Below are 19,383 nucleotides of genomic sequence, written 5' to 3' on the forward strand. Positions count from 1 at the left end.
TAGGACAGCTCTGTGGGCTGGTCCTTCTCTGCCTCTCCACCTCTCCTCACCATGAACCATTCGGCCACTCCGTGAGTCCCATGACATATTCCTGACATTAAGCTGTCTCTTCTTGCTCCCCTCACAGCTCCTAGAGAGAAGAGACACTGTAAACATGATGCATTCTGTCCATTTCAGAGCTATGAAAACTAACCATAGAGAGGAGAAGCGGTTTCTTCAGATGGGGCCAAAGAGGTGGATGGGAACTAACTGAGAAGAATCCAGTTGGAAATAGGACACTTTGGGGTTTCGCCATGTTGGCCAGGCTGGTCTCGAACTCCTGACCTCAATCTAGTGGCATCCAAAGCTGGGAAGGACTCTGAATCATGGAATTAGCCATAGTAGCCAGGGTCTCAGCGCCTAGAACTGGGGACTGGCTGCCACAGGGATGGCTGCTCCTTCTGCTTGCCTCTGGTTCTTTGTGTGATGATGGCTTTGCTCTCTCTCACTGCAAAAACCTGGACAAGAACACGGCCACTGGCAGCCCCAGCCTGGCTGGTAGGGAGAATACATGCCGAGGATAGATGCGGAGGTGTGGGTGTGTATGACGTGCAACCTGCCAGGATGAACTGTTGCATCACAGGGTGAGTCATGTCAAGGAACAGCGGCAGCAGCAGGACCACATCCTTTCTAGGCTCCAGCTGCCGCTGTCTCAAGGCTGGGTCAGCAATGGTTGTCATGGCAACAGTCTGATGGGAAGGTCTCAAGGAAAACGCTGAGGCTGGAGTGTTTTGAATCACATTTGGCTGTCAATGAGTCCCTCTCTTGCTAAGAGCCAAAGAAAGAAAAGTCAGACTATTTGTATCCATCTCACTCTGAGTAGGAAGGTCAGCAGAAGTACCTTGTGGTGTCAAGTTTGGGTTTCCCTTCCTCCCCTGAGGCTTCAGGGGGCAGGCTGGCACTAGCTTTGCCTGTGCGTGGCTGTTACCTGTTAACAAAGATGTATGTGCCTGCACTTAACATTTCTTCCCAAGGCATGGGGAAAAGCACACTGCTCTGAGGTACCTGGAACAAGTACAGCTCCCTCTCCTAAGTGGTCTCCTTGCGGCCAGATTCTCTTCCAGCTGCTGCCCAAGTGATCTTTCAAACAAGTGAATCCCATCAGCTTGCTTCCCTGCTTAAATCCTTCAGTGGCTCCAGATTCCTGGCCAAATAAAGCTCAGTACCTGAGCTTGACAGTCCTCCTCCTCTCTGAACTCTGCGTTGCTCTCACTGTCCTCTGCTCACACTCCCTGCAAATCTCTATTCCCAGAGAGCTTCCTGCCCCTGTGTCTTTGTGCATACTGTGTACTTGGAATGTCTTCCTGCTTGCACTGGAGAACGTTGTCTCCTTTAAATAAAATGTGTGATTCCTCCAGTCTGTGTGACTCTCAGATGAGAACGGTGCTGGCCAAGTGACCTTGTCTCTAGTCTCCTGAGCCCTCTGCATGCGCGAGGCCACAGCCAGGCTGGCTCAGCCCTTCTGTCCATCCCCTGGATGGACTTCTGCTTTAGAGATGAGCAGCTCTAAGATAAATTAAAACCCCTCTCCTTGCTTCCTTTTGCCTCTTTGAGAAGAATTCATTCCTTCATCCGACAAAGATTTAATGAATGGCCATTATGCACCAGGAACTTATTGTTCCAGGCACTTAGATACATTAGTGAACCAAACAGAAATCCCTGCCCTCATGAAGCTTATATTCTGGCAGGGGAAATGAACAATACACAATGTATGTAAGAAAAAATAATTATATAATATATCAAAAGGCATTAAGAGTTATGGTAAATAGAAAAGGTGGAGCAAGGAAGGGAATTTGGGAGCCCCAGGAAGAAGGGTGGGACAGGTGGCAATAGTGTATAGAATGGCAGGATCAGTCTTGTCTTAGTCTGCCAGAGCTGCTGTAACAAATGCCCCAGGCTGGGTGGCGTAAGCAGTGGAAACATTTCTCACAGTTCTGGAGGCTGGAAGTCCAAGATCAAGGTGCTGTTGAGGCAGGTTTCATCCTCACGAGGCAGACGAGAACCTGGAGGCCTGCAACCAATGGTGTCTCCTTCCGAGGTCCCTGGGGGTGTTCTCGCTATTAATTATCCCGTGGAGCCCCCAAGGCTTTGTCTGTGCTGCCAGTGAGACAGTGAGTGCTGAGCCTCACCGGTGCTGGATGGGAAGGAAGGAGGCCATGTCCCGCCCACCCTGGCAAGGCCACAGGCATGTCCCAGCGTGGGATGCAGGATGCGGGGAGCCAGCCTCTGCGAGGAGATGAGGTCCTTGGGCGCAGGTTTCATCCTGACGACTCTTCTCCTGGCTTGCAGGCGGCTGCCATCTCACTGTGGGCTCACATGCCTGTTTCTTCGTGCTGGCTTATGCAGACAGAGCGCGCTGCAGTGTCTCTTCCTCTTCTATGAGGATACCAGCGCTATGGTATGAAGCCCCGCCCCATGACCTCTCTTAACCCTCATTACCTCTTGTAAGCCCTATCTCCAAACATCATCACATTGGGGGTTGGGCTCGTAAAGCAAAAAGAACTTGAAACAGGTCTCAATCTTTTTTTCTTTTTTTTTTTTGAGACAGAATCTCACTCTGTCCCCTAGGCTGGAGTGCAGTGGCATGATCTCAGCTCACTGCAATCTCCACCTCCTGGGTTCAAGCAATTCTCGTGGCTCAGCACCCCAAGTAGCTGGGATTGCAGGCATGCACCACCGCACCCGGCTAACTTTTTGTTTTTGTTTTAGTTTTTTTTTTTCTGAGATGGAGTCTCGCTTTGTTGCCCAGGCTGGAGTGCAATGGCGCAATCTCAGCTCACTGCAACCTGCACCTCCCAGGTTCAAGTGATTCTCCTGCCTCGGTCCCCTGAGTAGCTGGGATTACATGTTGGGAGCCCACTGCCTCGCCTGGCTAATTTTTGTATTTTTAGTAGAGACGGGGTTTCACCATGTTGGCCAGGCTGGTCTCAAATTCCTGACCTCAAGTGATCTTCCCACCTCAGCCTCCCGAAGTGCTGGGATTACAGGCGTGAGCCACTGTTCCCGGCCTTCTTTTGAGTCTTTGATGAGTCTTTCACTGAATACATAATTTACATGAGGTGGGGGATGGGGGATGGTAGAGGAATAATCACTTACGCCATGTCTAGCTCTGAATCTGCATTTTTACATCAGAGGAAGCAATCAGATATGCATGTGTCTCAAGTGAGCAGAGGGATGACTTAGAGTTCTGTCATTTGTCCCATGCCCGTGAAGACAGATTATGCATTCACATTGTCTGGGTAAAATTCAGCAGATCCATTTCAGGGTAAAAATCTTGGGACCCCAGAATTTCCTAATGAGGAAATTGTGAGGGAGGTATGTAGCTTTCTTATCTTTGTAACTATCTTATTATTTAGAAATAAAATGGGAGGCAGGTTTGCCTGATGCAGTTCTCAGTTTGACTTTTCCCTTTGACTTGGTGATTTGGGAGGTCTTGAGATTTGCTTTCCTTTCATGGCCTTCAACTAGGAATTTGGAGGGGGGACACAATTCAGTGCACACCAAGCCTCATTGAGAAGGTGAGATTTGAGCATAGAATTAAAGGAGGTGAGAATTACAATATCTGGGAAGAGCACTCCAGGCAATGATGTGGGTACAGCAAAGACCTTGGGGCAGGAATGTGCCCGGTATGTTGGAGGAACAGCAAAGAGTCCACTGTGGCTGCAGTGGGCAGAGCAAGGAGGACAATAGTGAGAGGTGAGGTTAGAGAAGTGTTGGGACTCAGTCCTGCAGGGCATTGTAGACCATGTAAGGCCTTTGGCTTTTCCTCCGAGAGAAATGGGAACCATTGCAGGGGGCTTGACCAGAGTGACCACACGATTGGCCTTATGTTCTCAGTGACCACCCAGTACTGTATTGAGACTAGGCCATGGGGGTAAAGGTAGGAAACAGACGGACCTGCTAGGAAACTTCTACAGAAATCCAGATAAGGAATGATGGTGGCTGAGACCATGGTGAAAAGAATGGTGGCAGTGAGATGTCAGATTCTGTACATATGTGGAAGGTAATGTCCACAGAATTTCAAGGAGTGTGAAAGGAAGAGAGGAGTGAAAAATGAGTCTTAAGATTCTGGCAGGGAAGAATGGAGTTGCCGTCAGTTGAGATGAGGAAGGCTGCTGGTAGAGCAGGTAGAGGTGAAAAGATCAGCTGCTTCAGTTTTGGACATGTTGAGTTTGAGATATCTGCTAGACATCCAGGTGGATATATCGGGTAGGTAACTGGGTATATAAGCCTGATTTGGAGAGAGACCCAGGATGCAGATAGAAGTTTGGGAGTCATCCCATGCTGATGGTATTTAAACTATGAGAGCAGATGAGATCATCAAGGGAGTGAGAGAGAAGCAAGGACAATGGTCTAACCCTGGGGCACCCCAAGAAGACCAGCTGCCATGGAGATTGAGAACAAGGCTGATTTGCTCAAAACCAGGGTGCCCAAGGAATGACAAAAGGGAGATGGGTAACACAGACCAGGTACTGTGGGTCCCCAGAGACAAGTTTCTGCTCTCCCCATTGTTGACCTCCTTACAAGGCCACGTTTCCCAGCCTCTGCCCTAAGACTACCCTGCTGTGGTCCACAGGTTCTCAATGCTAATTTGTGGCCTTTTAAAAAATAAGCATAAGGCCGGGCGCGGTGACTCATGCCTGTAATCCCAGCACTTTGGGAGGCCGAGGTAGGTGGATCACGAGGTCAGGAGTTCAAGACCAGCCTGGCCAAGATGGTGAAATCCCCTCTCTACTAAAAATACAAAAAATTAGCTGGGCTTGGTGGCGGGCGCCTATAATCCCTGCTACTCTGGATGCTCAGGCAGAGAATTGCTTAAACCGGGCGGGCGGGTGGGGGGGATGGGAGGGCGGAGGTTGCAGTGGGCCGAGATCACGCCACTGCACTCCAGTCTGAGCGACAGAGTGAGACTCTGTCTCAATAAATAAATAAATAAATAAGCATAAACATTTGAGATTAGAGCTAAAAGATCTGACTTTGATCATCCACGCCAGCGAGGCTCCTTCCCTACCGCTCAGCTCCGATGCACTCCTGGTGGGAGGGGAGGTGCTTTCCCTGGCCGCCCTCTTCTCCTGGGATCCTGTCTCGGTCGCTTCCCCCACTCCTGTTCCCGGGCTTGTATCAACCCCACCCAGTGGCTACTGCTGTCTGCGTCCGAGGACCTCATCTCCTCGCAGAGGCTGGCTCCCGTTGTCCCGCATCCCACGCTGGGACACGCCTGTGGCCTTGCCAGGGTGGGCGGGACACGGCCTCTTTCCTTCCTTCCCATCCAGCGCCCGTGAGGCTCAGCACTCACTGTCTCACTGGCAGCACAGACAAAGCCTTGGGGGCTCCACGGGATAATTAATAGCGAGGACGCCCCCAGGGACCTCCAGAAAGAGACACCATTGGCTGCAGGCCTCCAGGTTCTCGTCTGCCTGGTGAGTGAGGTGGCACGCAGCGTCAGTCCTCTGCAGGAACTGGTGCTGGGGGAAAGGAGCACTTCGTGCAGACGGCAGAGGTGGAGGCCGAGGGCTGGGGTCCCTGGGCCGCCGGCGGGTTCCGCGTGCCCCTCCCTCGCCGCACCGCGCGGTCCCGCCAGGGGGCGCCAGGCACCGGCTCCCCCAACTCTGGGCTCCTTGCGCAGGTCCAGCTGTGCTCCAAGATTATCTTTCCTTCTATAGCTCACTAGATCTTCTTATGCTCACAGGAGTGCCATCCCTCACTCCAGAGCCATCCTCAGAATTCAAAAGCAGAATTAGAAAAATCCTTGCTCTACCAGCCTGGGCAACATAAGGAGATCCTGCCTCTACAAAAAATGAAATGTAGTCCCAGCTACTCAGGAGGCAGAGGTAGGAGGATCACTGGAGCCTAAGAGTTCGAGGCTACAGTGAGCTATGATCGAGCTGTTGCACCCCAGCCTGGGCCACAGAGCGAGACCAGCCTCTAAAGCAATAATAATAGCGAAAATTTTTTAAATAAATAAAAAAGAAAAATTCTCACTCTTTAGCTATTGAATTTTGTGGCGGTGATTTCTTCAGAAACTGCCTCTTCCCACCCGCATTCCACCCACAAACAGGCTGAGCTACATCAGTACAGAGCCTGGCACTCCGGATGCTGGCGGAATTGATTCAGTAGCATGAGCAGGAAGGTCCATTTGAAGAGATCACTCCAAAACAGCGGTTCACAATAAGGTGGGAGTGGAAGGGAATGTTCTCCTGGGAGTGGGTGGGGGTGGGGTGTCAGCGTGTGGACCTGGTACAGCAGCGTTTAAAAATACCTCCAGTATTCTAATATAATTTAAAATAGTAATTAGCCGGGTGTGGTGACTGGTGCCTGTAATCCCAGCTACTAGGGAGGCTGAGGTGGGAGGATTCCTTGAGCCCTGGAGTTCAAGACCAGCCTGGACAGCATAGCAAACCCCTGTCTCATATAAATAATAATAATAATGATTATTATTCAATGTTTTTGTCATTCAAACCACAGGTAGTAAAGCTTGACAGAATTGTTGTGGGTGGGATGTGAGCTAAAAATATTGAGAACCAGGACCTAGCAGATTGTCTGCTGTAAGTTCCCTGGCTGTGGAGGATGGAGTCTCCCCTGAAGAGTAGTGTTGGTCCTTGGGACAGTGGCCGCAGTCCAGCCCATCACAGAAGGGAATGGTGCTCCCTGGGGCTGGAAGCCGGTGTCTGGAGTGGGGGGAGGTGGGGAGGAACTTGGAGATTCGGCTCACTGTCAGTCTTGTTAAGGAGGCCAGTGTCTAAAGTGGGAACCACACCTGGTAAGCTGTATTCTAATCTGCTCCTTGTTTTCTTGGCAGAATGGTTCATGCGGGACAGAAAAAGGAGAGACAAAGGACTGTCAGGAGAGTGACTGGTCCAAATGAGGACTCAGGAACCCCCAGTGGACCCAGAGAGAAAAACACTCTGGGTAGGAAGGGCATGGGAGGGGATCACTATGCACTTGTGCTGGAGCAAAATGACACCAGGGAGGTTGACCAGCACCCTCTGGGTTCATTCTTTTTATAAGGAAGACTTCTGGTCTCTTACTCTGTTCCTTAAATGGATTTACATCCCAGAAAGATGTGTGCTCTGTGCAAATGAAGGGGTACTCTTCCACTGTAAAGAATGTATTGGCTTTCTGGACTGGGGGGCCGGCTGGTACAAGTGTTTCCCAGGACAGAGCAGTTTCTGAAAGGATTTTTGGAGTTGCAGAGTCAAGGACCAGGCTGGGAGTCTTGGTGACCCCACCAAGCACAGAGGATGCCAGGCGCCTGATTGGAGAAGGCTGTGGGAGTCTTCTAGAACAATCGTGCTAACTGCACACACCATCTGCGTGAACCAATACCAGGTTGTACTGGTACTCAGCCATCTTGTACTATTTCCTCGGGGTGTCCCTAGAATGTTTTGTTGTTGACTAGCATTTCGGCAGCCTGCAGGTAGGGACAGCATTTTATACACAGTGTGTGCCTCCCAGGAGCCAGGTGCAGCTGGGGTGTGTGACTGTGAGGCTTCTTGCTGTCCATGACATAATGTCACCCCCACTGCCTCAGCTTACTCCCCAGTCACCCCTTGAGGTAACAGGGCTGGTGCTTTTACAATTCCCATTTTAAAGATGAGGAAACAGGCTGGGTGTGGTGGCTCACGCCTGTAATCCCAGTGCTTTGGGAGGCTGAGGCAGGTGGGTCATTTGAGTTCAGGAGTTCGAGATCAGCCTGACCAACACAAAAGATTATCAGGGTGTGGTGGTGCATGCCTGTAATTTCAGCTACTTGGGAGGCTGAGGCCTGAGAATTGCTTGAACCCAGAGGTGGAGGTTGCCGTGAGCCGAGATCGCACCACTGCACTCTAGCCTGGGTGACACAGCGAGACTCCATCTCAAAAAAAAAAAAAAAAAAAAAAAAAAAAAAGATGAGGAAACAGAGGTCAGTGAGTGCTGGCCTCAAGAGAACCTCAAAATCCCACTCCGCCTAGCCCTGCTTGCCCTTGTCTTCAATCCTTGAGGAACAGAATGATGCCAGGTGTGAGTTGTTCAGGTATCTCCCCAGTATCTCCTCCTACATGGTGGGGAGGGTGACCACGGCAGGGGCTTGGGGGAAGGCTCTTCTGCCATGCCTTGGGACTTCCCTTTCTGTGTGAGTGTGAGGTAGGTGGATTGCACCTACTCAGCATGGATTGCACCTACTCACCTACTTGCTCGCTTTTCCTTGGTGTGATTTTTATTGAACTCACCTTTCCCTACTAAGGGAGTGTTAAGTTGGTTTGGGTTTCAGGAGAAAAGAAACATAGCCTACTTAGGTAAGCCCCTAGCCTACATTAAGGAATCTCTTACATGGGACAGCCTGGTCCAGCGGGGCAAAAACGTTTCAGTAATAAATAATTTGCACTTGCCTGCCCTATGACGGGACAGGAGTGGAGGATACAGTCTCTGGCCAGATCCCATGATCCTGTCCTCATCCCACAACATGCACTAGTGACCCTCTCATGCTCCCACTGCCACAAAAGGCAGAACTGGGGTTGGAACATCTGACCCAGGTCCACACCTCTTTCCTTTCCCCTTCTGCATTTCTAAGTCTTGAAGTGATGCTGGGCCAAAGTGGGGGTGGTCCTTGGCTGTCCTGGGAGGAGCTTTGCACACTGGCTGTAAGTTCCTATTTCAGTTGATGGTTCTATAGTGGATGAGCTCCACATTCAATTCTTATGCCCCTGCAGCTGCCGTAGGAGGCAGGCTGACCTGTCACCAAGGCAGCTCCCACAACCTGGTCACAGCTCTTTCCTCAGGGCCTGTTACCCAGCATGAGCTAAGGTCCTTGGGAACTTCTAAGACCACTTGAAGGAGGAAATTTATTCTGTGTCTTTCCCTCTCCCTTTCTCCCTCCCTCCCTCCTTCCGTCCCTCCCTCCCTCCCTGTCTTCTTTTATTTTTCCTTCCCTTCCTTTTTCCTCCCATCCATTCACTCAAATCTAGGTAATGCATCCCTGTGGTGGGCTAGCTATTGTTTCTCTAGGTTAAGAGGCATCAGAAACAGAATACTTCCCCTGAGTCAGGAGCCACACTGAATTATTCATAGGCTGAATCTATTGCAAGTTTTAGAGGGAATTTTCTTCAAGGTTGTGGCTGTGAGGCTGCTGAGTGAAAGAAGTAATGAATATGCCTAACATTTGCAGAGGTGAGAAATGCCGCCTGGACTCAGACAACCCAGGGTCTCAGGCTCACACAGCCCTGGGACAATTGCAGTAAAGAGAATGCCCTGAATAGAGATTCATACTGTCTTGGCCTTGGTGGATGGAACCCTAATATCCCTGAACTCTTCAATCTGTGGGTTGATGGATTAAACACATATGTATTCAACATGAGTGGATAGCTGGGTCTCCCCAAACTCTACACCTGTATGGAATCCATTTCCCCCTGTTCTGGACCATTTAGAAGGGCATGTGGGTACCTGGAGTTGTCTGACAGAGATACTGACTGGAGAAGCGGTGAGGTCCCCAACACTGAGATGATTTGGGTTGGAAATGATGAGTAACCATCAGGCATGCTGTGGGAGGGGCTCCTGCTCTGGGTGGAGGTGGGACTGGATATCTGTGGATGATCAAAGCCATCTTGTTAATCAATTTGAGGGTCAAGATCATCCTCACATCTGAGTATCTTGAAAGGTTCCTCACAAATCTAATATTCAACTACCAAGAATAATGGTCTCAAAGTAGAATCTGAATTTGGATTCCCTTAGACTCAGAACTGGAACCTGAACTTGGATTCCCTTAGACTCAGAACTGTTTGGCTTTGTCAGGTGCTGCTTCTTGGATTTGCCTCCCGACTGTTGCCAATTCCCCCCTACCTCATAGTCTTCATTCACCCCCTGCAGTGCCCCACTGATGACACCATTCTGCCAGTGATGCCTGGATCTCCCATGGCATTGCCTACCTTCTAGGTAGTTTTACAGAGAGGAAGTGTAGCCTCATGGAGAAACCAGCAACTCTGGAGCAGGTGGACTTGCTTAGATTAATATCTTGTTTTCACCATATGGCTGGGTGACTTTGGCCAAATTAACAAACCTCTCTGACCTTCACTGTCCTCTTCCACAAAATGAAAATGGTAAAAACCATTATTTATAGGATTGTGAGGTTTATGTGAAATAATGGAAATAAGGCACTTGGCCAGGCACGGTGGCTCATGCCTGTAATCCCAGCACTTTGGGAAGCAGAGGCGAGCGGATCACCTGAGGTCAGGAGTTCAAGACCAGCCTGGCCAACATGGTGAAACTGCATCTCTACTAAAAATACAAAACTTAGCTGGACGTGGTGATGCGTGCCTGTAATTCCAGCTACTTGGGAGGCTGAAAGAGGAGAATTGCTTGAACCCAGGAGGCGGAGGGTGCAGTGAGTCGAGATCACGCCACTGCACCCCAGCCTGGGCGACAGAGCAAGATTCTGTCTAAAGAAAAGAAAGAGAGAAAGAAAGAAAAGAAGGCACTTGATACAATGCTTAGCACATCCCTCCCCAGCTTCATTGTTCTCTTGTGTCTCTTGCCCTTGACCACGCAGTTCCATAGACCATTATTCCCCTCCTGTGACAGAGATTTCTAATAGCCCCCTAGTGCCCATCTCCTCTTCTTCCCTTTTAGTTTTAGTTCGACACATGGCTACTTAGTTATACACTATATATTCCAGCCTCCCTTTCAGCCAGGAGTTGCCATGTGACTAAGCTCTGGCCCGTGGAATGATGCAAGCAAAAGTGATGTGTGCAGCTTCTTCAAGAGGAAATTGTTTGCCTTCCACAATTTCCATCTTTCTTCCTGGAATGTGGGAGTGGTGCTGGTGTTAGCTTTGATCATGCAAATGAGGAAAACACCCTAGAAGATGGCAGTGGGCCCCAGACAACCTCTTAACATGGCACTATCTTCCCAGCCGGGACCATTCACCTACCTATAGCTTAGTATGCAAGAGAAAAACAAGCCTCTTCTCAGCCTCTGCTCATTCTCCCACCTTGAATTAGATGTCACTTCACCATCTCTAACCCTCCAAGGCCAGTACTTCCTGTGGGCCTTCACCCATGTCCTCATGTCTGCAAGCCCCGCAAGACTGGGAGCACCATGAGGAAGGGACCATGGTCTCATCTGCGCTGGTTTTCTCAGGAACAGGAATGCAGTAGGCACTTAGTAAATGTTGAATAAATCGATGATAATGCCACACGCTTACAAACTGCCTTAGTTCTGCCTAAAGGGATCTTAAGCACTTCAACCTGCTTGATCTCCAGCAAAACCAAAAGAACAATCCCCATTTTTTTCCCTCTCTTCCTCCAAACACACCCAGGGCTTTCTTCCATGTCCCGTCGGCCAGAGCAGACCCTGGAAAGAAGCCCTCCCCAAGGCGCCTTGTTGACTACGGCCAAGGCCTGGCCCAGTGCTGGACCCCAGTCTATGGGAGTATATTTCTGTAAGTCCATAGTTATTAGCCGAATCCCACCCCAGTGTGAGACCTGGTTGTGTTTGACCAGGTCCATGAAGTGTAGTAGCAGTTGCTCCCACCTTGAAAATCTAGGCAAAAACAGAGGCTTTGGTTAAAAAAAAGGAGAGTGGGATAGGGGGAAGATTGATAGATCAAATGTAATTGGAAAAGGCATGCAACCTTTTTCAATTTATACATATCTACAGAGGTCTATTTACAGATCTGGGATGGGGTTGGGCTCAGTGGCTCATGCCTGTAATCCCAGCACTTTGGGCGGCTGAGGTGGGAGGATCATTGGAGCCCAGAAGGTTGAGGCTGCAGTGAGCCATAGTAGAACCACTGCACTCCAGCCTGGGTGACAGAGTGAGACCCAGTCTCAACACAAACAAACAAACAAACAAACGAATCTGGGATGGGGCACTCCTGGTGGACTTCTCTGGTCATTGTGTAGAGGGCACTATGCACTCTCCAAGGACCAAGGTCTTGCAGCCAACTCTGAAAGCCAGGGCTCTGGCCCCCAGCCAGCCTTTCCTTGAAGGCATTTCTTGAGTGCATTGCCCTTGGCAGCAGTTAGATGCTGCTGCTTTTTATTAGTGTTTCCTTCTCTTTTTCCAGGCCCTCTTTTGGGGTTCTTTCTGCAGACAGTGGCTTTCTTTTGGGGTTCTTTTGGGGTTCTTTCTGCAGACAGTGGCTTTCGTTTTAGCCTGAGGGTTCAGAAGAGGACAGTGGGCTGGCCTCACCACCCATCAGCCTCTGCTTTGGGGACCGAATGCACAACATCATCCTCACTCCTAAACTGACCTCCAAATACACACAGTTGTGATCTCACTGCTTAGGAGGGCTGGAAGCCGTGGCAGCTCTTCTGAGGGCTCAGTGGGGCCAGCTACCCTCAGCTGGAGGTGTAAGCAGGTTTTTTTTTTTTTTTTTTTTTTAATCGAGAAGGAGTCTCTCTCTGTTGCCCAGGCTGGAGTGTAGTGGCGTGATCTTGGCTCACTGCAACCTCCACCCCCCGAGTTCAAGCAATTATCTTGCTTCAGCCTCCTAAGTAGCTGGGATTATAGGTGCCCGCCTAATCCCATGCCCAGCTAATTTTATTGTATTTTTAGTAGAGATGGGGTTTCACCATGTTGGCCAGGCTAGTTAGGAACTTCTGACCTCAAGTGATCTTCCCGCCTTGGCCTCCCAAAGTGCTGGGATTACAGGTGTGAGCCACCATGCCCGGACATGTAAGCAGATTTTTGTGGGTTAAGTTTGCCCCAGAGCAGGAGCATTCTGTCCTGTTGCCTAAGAAGAGTAAGACTGGTGCTTTTGAGAAAAAGCAAAATGCCAACTCAGGGGGAGAAGCTTCAGACCTCATATTTGACTCAGGCATGCCCTCTACCGCAACCAGGTGATTATGGTGGTTTAACTGTCCTTGATGGTAGAACAAGAAGCTCTCACATTTGTGGAGACCTTTGATAGTGGCGCTGTTTTCCGCAGTCCTGTCTTCGATGAGTCATCTCATATTTCCTCCCTAGTAGAGCACAGGGTGAGGTGGGGCGGGAGGGGAGGTCACCTTCAAAGAGGCCCACCAAACAGGGGAATCTTGGGGCCACTAATACCCTCTGCTTAGATTAGCCAATGTTGATACAAGGTCACCTTTAAAGTTCTTGTTCATCTTACATAAACCTGTTCAGGTGACAAAGCCCTCGAAGTCTTGAATTTATGTGGTCTTAGACTTTAAAGTTCTTGAGGAAAAAACACCATAGGGGAAAATCTAAAAGACAGCTTTATGCTTTGACTTAACTTTGTCTGTGAATTGAAAAGGAACTTGCCTTTCTTCAGCTCTGGGAAGGAGGGACAACTCGGGAGCTTAATGACAGGTCACTGACCCCACCCTAGTGGACTGTTAGGCTTTGTGATCTGGATTGAACGTGGACACCCCCAGTCAGCCTCTCTGCATCCCTTCCAGCACATTCTTTCTGAGGGTGAAACTAAAAGCAATAGTTTAGTTTGTGGTTACCTTTATTTCAACAGAGTTTAACTTTTAGAACCACCTACTTAAAACGAATGATGAAATTAATAATAAAAGTTATTTATTGTGGGCCGTGGTGGCTCATGCCTGTAATCCCAGTGCTTTGGGAAACTGAGGTGGACAGATCACCTGAGGTCAGGAGTTTGCGACCAGCCTGGCCAACGTGGTGAAACCCTATCTCTACTAAAAATATAAAAATTAACTGGCCGTGGTGGCGCAAGCCTGTAATCCCAGCTACTCTGGAGGCTAAGGCAGGAGAGTCACTTGAACCTGGAAGACGGAGGTTGCAGTGAGCCAGGATCACACCACTGTACTCCAGCCTGGGTGACAAGAGAATGAGACTCTGTCTCAGAAAAAAAAAAAAAAAAAAAAAGCTATTTATTGAGCACATATTATGTGCCAGGCACTGTGCTATTTTCTCTGCATGCTTTTTTCTCATTTAGTCCTCACAACAACCTGTGCAGTAGATACCTTTTTTTGTTGTTAAAAATTTTTTAGGGATAGAGACTTGGTCTTGCTGTGTTGCCCAGGCTGGTCTTGAATTCCTGGCCTCAAGCCATCCTCTTTGCCGTGACCTCTCTAAGTGCTGAGATTACAGAACTGAGAGACCACCCTCAGCCTGGTAGGTATCATTATTGTCCCCACTTTACAGATGAGGAAAATGAGGCTCAGAGAAATTATGTGATTTGCCCAAGTTGACCCAAAGGTCGGGGTTTTCTGGATTTGACACAATTTTGCAAGAGGGCTGATTCTTAGTGAAAGGGGAGAAACCAACTTCTTCCACTTTGGGAAAGGTTGTGTCCTACCATCCATGTCAGATGGTCCTAAAGAAACACTCACTAACCCTTGTTCTCATGTGTAGAGAAGGATCAGAACAGGAATTAGATAAAGAAAGACATAACAAAAGGGAGTGTCTGAATTTTTTCCTTTTGTCCAATGCAGGTCTGGTTTTGCAACTGAAAAATCCTAATCACTCTCAAAGTTAAAAACTCCAGAAATGTTATCTCCTGGTGATTTGTCTACAGCCTCTTCTACCAGGTACAATGATTTCGTAGGCTGGTTTCACAGCTGTCACCTGTGTAGTCACACAGGGCCCTGAGTTTAGAAGGGCCCATCCTCGCTTTAATGTTCTGCTGTCCATCTTGAAATTCTTAATAATTTTTAAATGAGAGACCATGCATTTTCATTTTGCCCTGGGCACTGCAAGTTATGTAGCTGATCCTGCAATTTGGGAGACTGAAAATAATGCGATATAACCAAGAATAGCTGCAGCCATGAGCTACTCCAGAACCAAAGCTGGGGTGCCTGGGGTCCTTCCTGTGTGTGCTCTGTGTGGAGAGTAAGTGACCACACAAGGAAGTTGTCTATTCACTTGCCCTGCAGTGAGAACTGGTGTTGACGTCAGAGCAGGAGCTCGGCAATGAACCCATCAGAAGAGCCCAGCGGAACAGAGATGGAGGGAGCCCTAGGCCTATTTGAAAATCCCAGGAGAACAAGGACAGGTGGCTCAAGCTTCCCTGAGTATGGATTTGCTGGATGCCCTGACTGGTGGCAGAGGGTCTGATTTCAATGCATCCGACATTAATATATCCTTCTAATCCCAGGCTGGAGCTCAGAGCCTTCAGTACCCCATTTTGTTTAGTTTTGTTTTTGAGACAGGACCTTGCTCCATTTCCCAGGCTGGAGTGCTGTGGTGTAATCATGGCTCACTGTACCCTCAAACTCCTGGGCTGAAGCAATCTTCCTGCTTCAGCCTTCCAAGTAGCCAGGAGTAGAGGTGCATCCTACCATGCCCAGCTAATTTTTTATTTTTGGTAGAGACGAGGTCTCACTATGTTGCCTGGGCTGATCTTGAACTCCAGGCCTCACGTGATCCTCCTGCCTCCACCTTCCAAAGTGTAGGGATTACAGGAGTGAGTCACCATGCCTGGAAACTTTTTTTTTTTTTTTTTTTTTTTTAGATGGAGTCTCGCTCTGTCACCCAGGCTGGAATGCACTGGCACTATCTCAGCTCACTGCAACCTCCGTCTCCCAGGTTCAAGTAATTTCCCTGCCTCAGCCTCCTGAGTAGCTGGGATTACAGGCGCCTGCCACCACACCCAGCTAGTTTTTATTTTTAGTAGAGACGGGGTTTCACCATCTTGTCCAGGCTGGTCTCGAACTCCTGACCTCAGGTGATCTGCCTGCCTTGGCCTCCCAAAGTGCTGGGATTACATGCATGAGCCACCACACCCAGCTGCTTGGCAACATTTTGATTTATAAATAATTTGTCCCATCACAAGGCAATGGCAGCCCATTGAAAAACCAAAGTCTGTCTTTGTTGGTTTCTCATACTTTCTCTCTCCTCTCTCCTCTTTCCTTCCTTCCTTCCTTGTTTTGTTATTTTTTTTTTGAAACGGCACCTTGCTCTATCATCAGGCTGGAGTGCAATGGTGCAATCTTGGCTCACTGCAACCTCTGCCTCCTGGGTTAAAGGGATTCTCCTGCTTCAGCCTCCCAAATAGCTAGGACTACAGGCGTGTGTCACCATGCCCAACTAATTTGTTGTATATTTAGCAGAGATGAGGTTTCACCATGTTAGCCAGGATGGTCTCAAACTCCTGACCTCGTGATCCACCCGCCTCAGCCTCCCAAAGGGCTGGGACTACAGGCATGAGCCACTGCGCCCAGCCCTTTCTTTCCTTTCCTTCCTTTCTTTCCTTCCTTTTCTTTTCTTTTCTCTTTTCTTTTTTCTTTTCTCTTTCTTTCTCTCTCTCTTTCTTTCTTTCTTTCTCTTTCTCTCTGTTTCTCTCTTGCTCTCTTCCTTGCCTTGCCTTGCCTTCTTTCCTTCCTTTCTTTCTTTTGAGATGGAGTCTCACTTTGTCACCCAGGCTGGAGCACAGTGGTGCGATCTCGGTTTACTGCAACCTTCACTTCCCGGGTTGAAGCATTTCTCCCACCTCAGCCTCCTGAATAGCTGGGATTACAGGTGTGTGCCATCTTGCTCGGCTAATTTTTGTATTTTTAGTAGAGACAGTGTTTTGCCACGTTGGCCATGCTGGTCTCAAACTCCTGGCCTCAAGTGATCCGCCCATCTCGGCCTCCCAAACTGCTGGGATTACAGGCATGAGCCATGCGCCTGGCCAAAAGATCTTTCAAGGAGAAAGAAAGTCCAAGCTGCTCTGAACCATTTGGCTTCTGTGCTATCGTAAAGGTATATAAATCATCATTGCTGGGCATCCATAGACATATATTCACTGCTTCCTTGGTCTACTCGGTCTCCTAACCGCTGTCCCAGAATTTGAGGTGTTAGCCCCCAGACTGCCTTACTGCTAAAGCAGAATTCTGGCATCCCTGGCTGCTCTGTGCTGTTTCTATACTGTGCCCCCAGGGCCTCTCTCTGGCTGGCTCTGATCTGGCAGCCTGCTCATGGCTCTGCGTTGTCATGGAGAAGGTTTTAGAAACATATTGTTGAACGGTGGGTGTATTTCTGCCACCTGGTAACAAGTGGGTTTGTAGAAAAGCCACAATGGAGGAAAAGAAAGCGCTCTTGGAGGACAGCGCTAGTGCCAGGGAAGCCAGCCGTGGCAGAGGGATGGGAGCCTGCACTGCTGTTTGCTGTTTGGTATTCTGTGCAGGCAGCAGAGTGCTGGTTGCCTTGGTTCCTGCAGGACTCCTGGGAGCTTGTGGCAGACGGAAGGCCACAGCCTCTGCAGAAGTTTGCAGATTCTAGGAAAATGAATTGCCATGCAGCCCAATCTGTGGGAGGAGACCAAGTGGGCTCTCAGCCATTGAGATGCTCTGATGTAAATTTATGCTTGACAGAAAAGCTGCCCTCTGCTTACGTATGTCATCAGGCTGCCCTTGACCCATCTGTGCCAGCTCTTCACGGGGCCTAGATGTCCTAGCCACCTGGGCACCCCCTCCACCCTCCCACCCCCAGTCCCTGCAAGGACTTCAGACAGCCGATTTAGGGCACCTGCCACACCACCGTCTGCAACTTTGTAGGTCAAAAACAGTTGAATATTGACAATTTCATATTGTTCAACCTAATTGAAAGCTTCAGGGTGACCTGACACTTTCATCAGGCTTAGATAAGATCATTAAAAAAAATCATTAATAGATTTTCTCTTGCCTGATACAATCTCTTCCCTTTTAAATTATTCTAAATCCTGGTACTCTGTGTCCATGTCGTCTTCATCTTCCAAATGATGTACATGCTACTAATTATGCCCTCAAAGCTACAGAGCATACTGCCTTTCCCTTGAGAAGGTTTATATACTCTTTCTACTCCTTGAGGTAGAGACTAGATCCATTCCCATGCCCATATAGAGAAAAGGTATCTTCTAATGGACTCCAAAGATGTGTTAATTGGTTTGATCACAAGCACAAGAAACTATATATTTGTATTACTTGTACATTCTTTTTTAATATAGTACAATGTTTATTTAAAATCTGAGCTGGGCCAGGCATGGTGGCTCATGCTTTTCATCCCAGCACTTCGAAGGCTGAGGTGGGCAGATCACTTGAGCCCAGGAATTAGAGATCGGCCTAGGCAATGTGGCAAAACTCCATCTTCACAAAAAATTTAAAAATTAAGCGGGTGTGGTAGCATGAGCCTATAGTCCCAGCTACTTGGGAGGCTGATGTGGGAGGATCACCTGAGACCGGGGAAGTTTAGGCTGCAGTGAGCCAAGATCACGCCACTGGACTCCAGCCTGGGCAACAGAGTGTGAGACCCTGTCTCAAAAAAAAAAAAAAAAAAAAAATTCTGATCTGCCAACTTAGAATTTTTCCACCAACTCGGGGAGCTGAAACTTTCACAGGCTTCACAATCTTTTGCTTAGGGGATGCCCTTGTGGATCTTTTTCGATGCTTACTCAGCCTATTTTGCTTCCTTAGCAGCCCTGCAAGCTTGTTCTGAAGGTTGAGCCTTTTTAACTTCAAATTTCTGATTCCTCTTGGCCATTAGATTAGCAAGAGATGCACCACTAATGGCCCCCTGGAATCTGACTGCTTGGCAGTTTCTTTTCTTCTGAATTTCTTCCAAATGTCCCTTTTTGTGCTTTCTTCTGTAGAGAACAATCTGGTTTATCTACCAAGCGCCCCTCTCGGAAAGGAAAGCTGACTTGTACTTTACTTTAAGAAACTGGAAAACGTCCCTGTCCATCCTGGCGTAGCGCCTTCTGTGTCTAGGGTAGACCTTGTACTCGCTAAAACTGCACAACTTGACCTTCAGGGTGGCAGCTCCAGGGGAAAAGAAAAGATGGCAAAGGGAAGGAGGGGATCACGGGAAGAGCCATTCTTCTTACGAGAAGTTTTGGCGACTTTTGAAAAGTCTGTGCTTACCCTTGTCTACGTACATATGACATCTACAGACTATGAACGCATCTTGCATCAGGACCCAGATAGCAACTATCAGGTTCTGAGGCATCTGCCCTCTCCTTCCTCCTCCCTAGATCTTGATTCAGCTGCTTTAAGGTGGCTCTAGTGACGGGCCTCTTATTTTTCTCTTGAGGCATGGGCTTATTTAGCCACCCTCAGCCTCTCGAGATTTATATCCCACCTTAATTTTTCTGTCTGTGGCATCAGCCTAGTATTTCCCAGTCTCTCCCTTTTCTTTCCTTATTTCGATGCTCTCACTGCATTCTCTCCTTTTTTGAACATAAAGATGATTTTACTTATTTTAATAACCTCTTAACCAGCCCTTTCCCTTCCCAGAGGTTTTTACACACTTCCCTCCCTCCTTCCTCTGTTACCACTTCTCTTAGTGGCTGTAAGAAGTGGGAGTCCAGGCAGAACTCTAGACCCACCTAGGGCAGCAGAGGCAGACTGTGAAACCCAGGCCCACAGCTTTTGGTTGAACCCACATCAAACAATGAGAACTGCTTCAATCCTCATATCCTTTTGTTGTGAATTGCAAGCA

At 48.7% G+C, this 19,383-nt stretch overlaps 1 pseudogene; it reads right to left on the reverse strand.

Moving 5' to 3' along the window:
- Positions 1-5,339: 5,339 nt before the first annotated feature.
- LOC119618996 (large ribosomal subunit protein eL24-like) lies at positions 5,340-18,891 on the reverse strand (annotated as a pseudogene).
- Between the last annotated feature and the right edge of the window lie 492 nt (positions 18,892-19,383).

Source organism: Chlorocebus sabaeus, chromosome 24 (assembly GCF_047675955.1).
Source record: "Chlorocebus sabaeus isolate Y175 chromosome 24, mChlSab1.0.hap1, whole genome shotgun sequence".
Classification (NCBI taxonomy): Eukaryota; Metazoa; Chordata; class Mammalia; order Primates; family Cercopithecidae; genus Chlorocebus; species Chlorocebus sabaeus.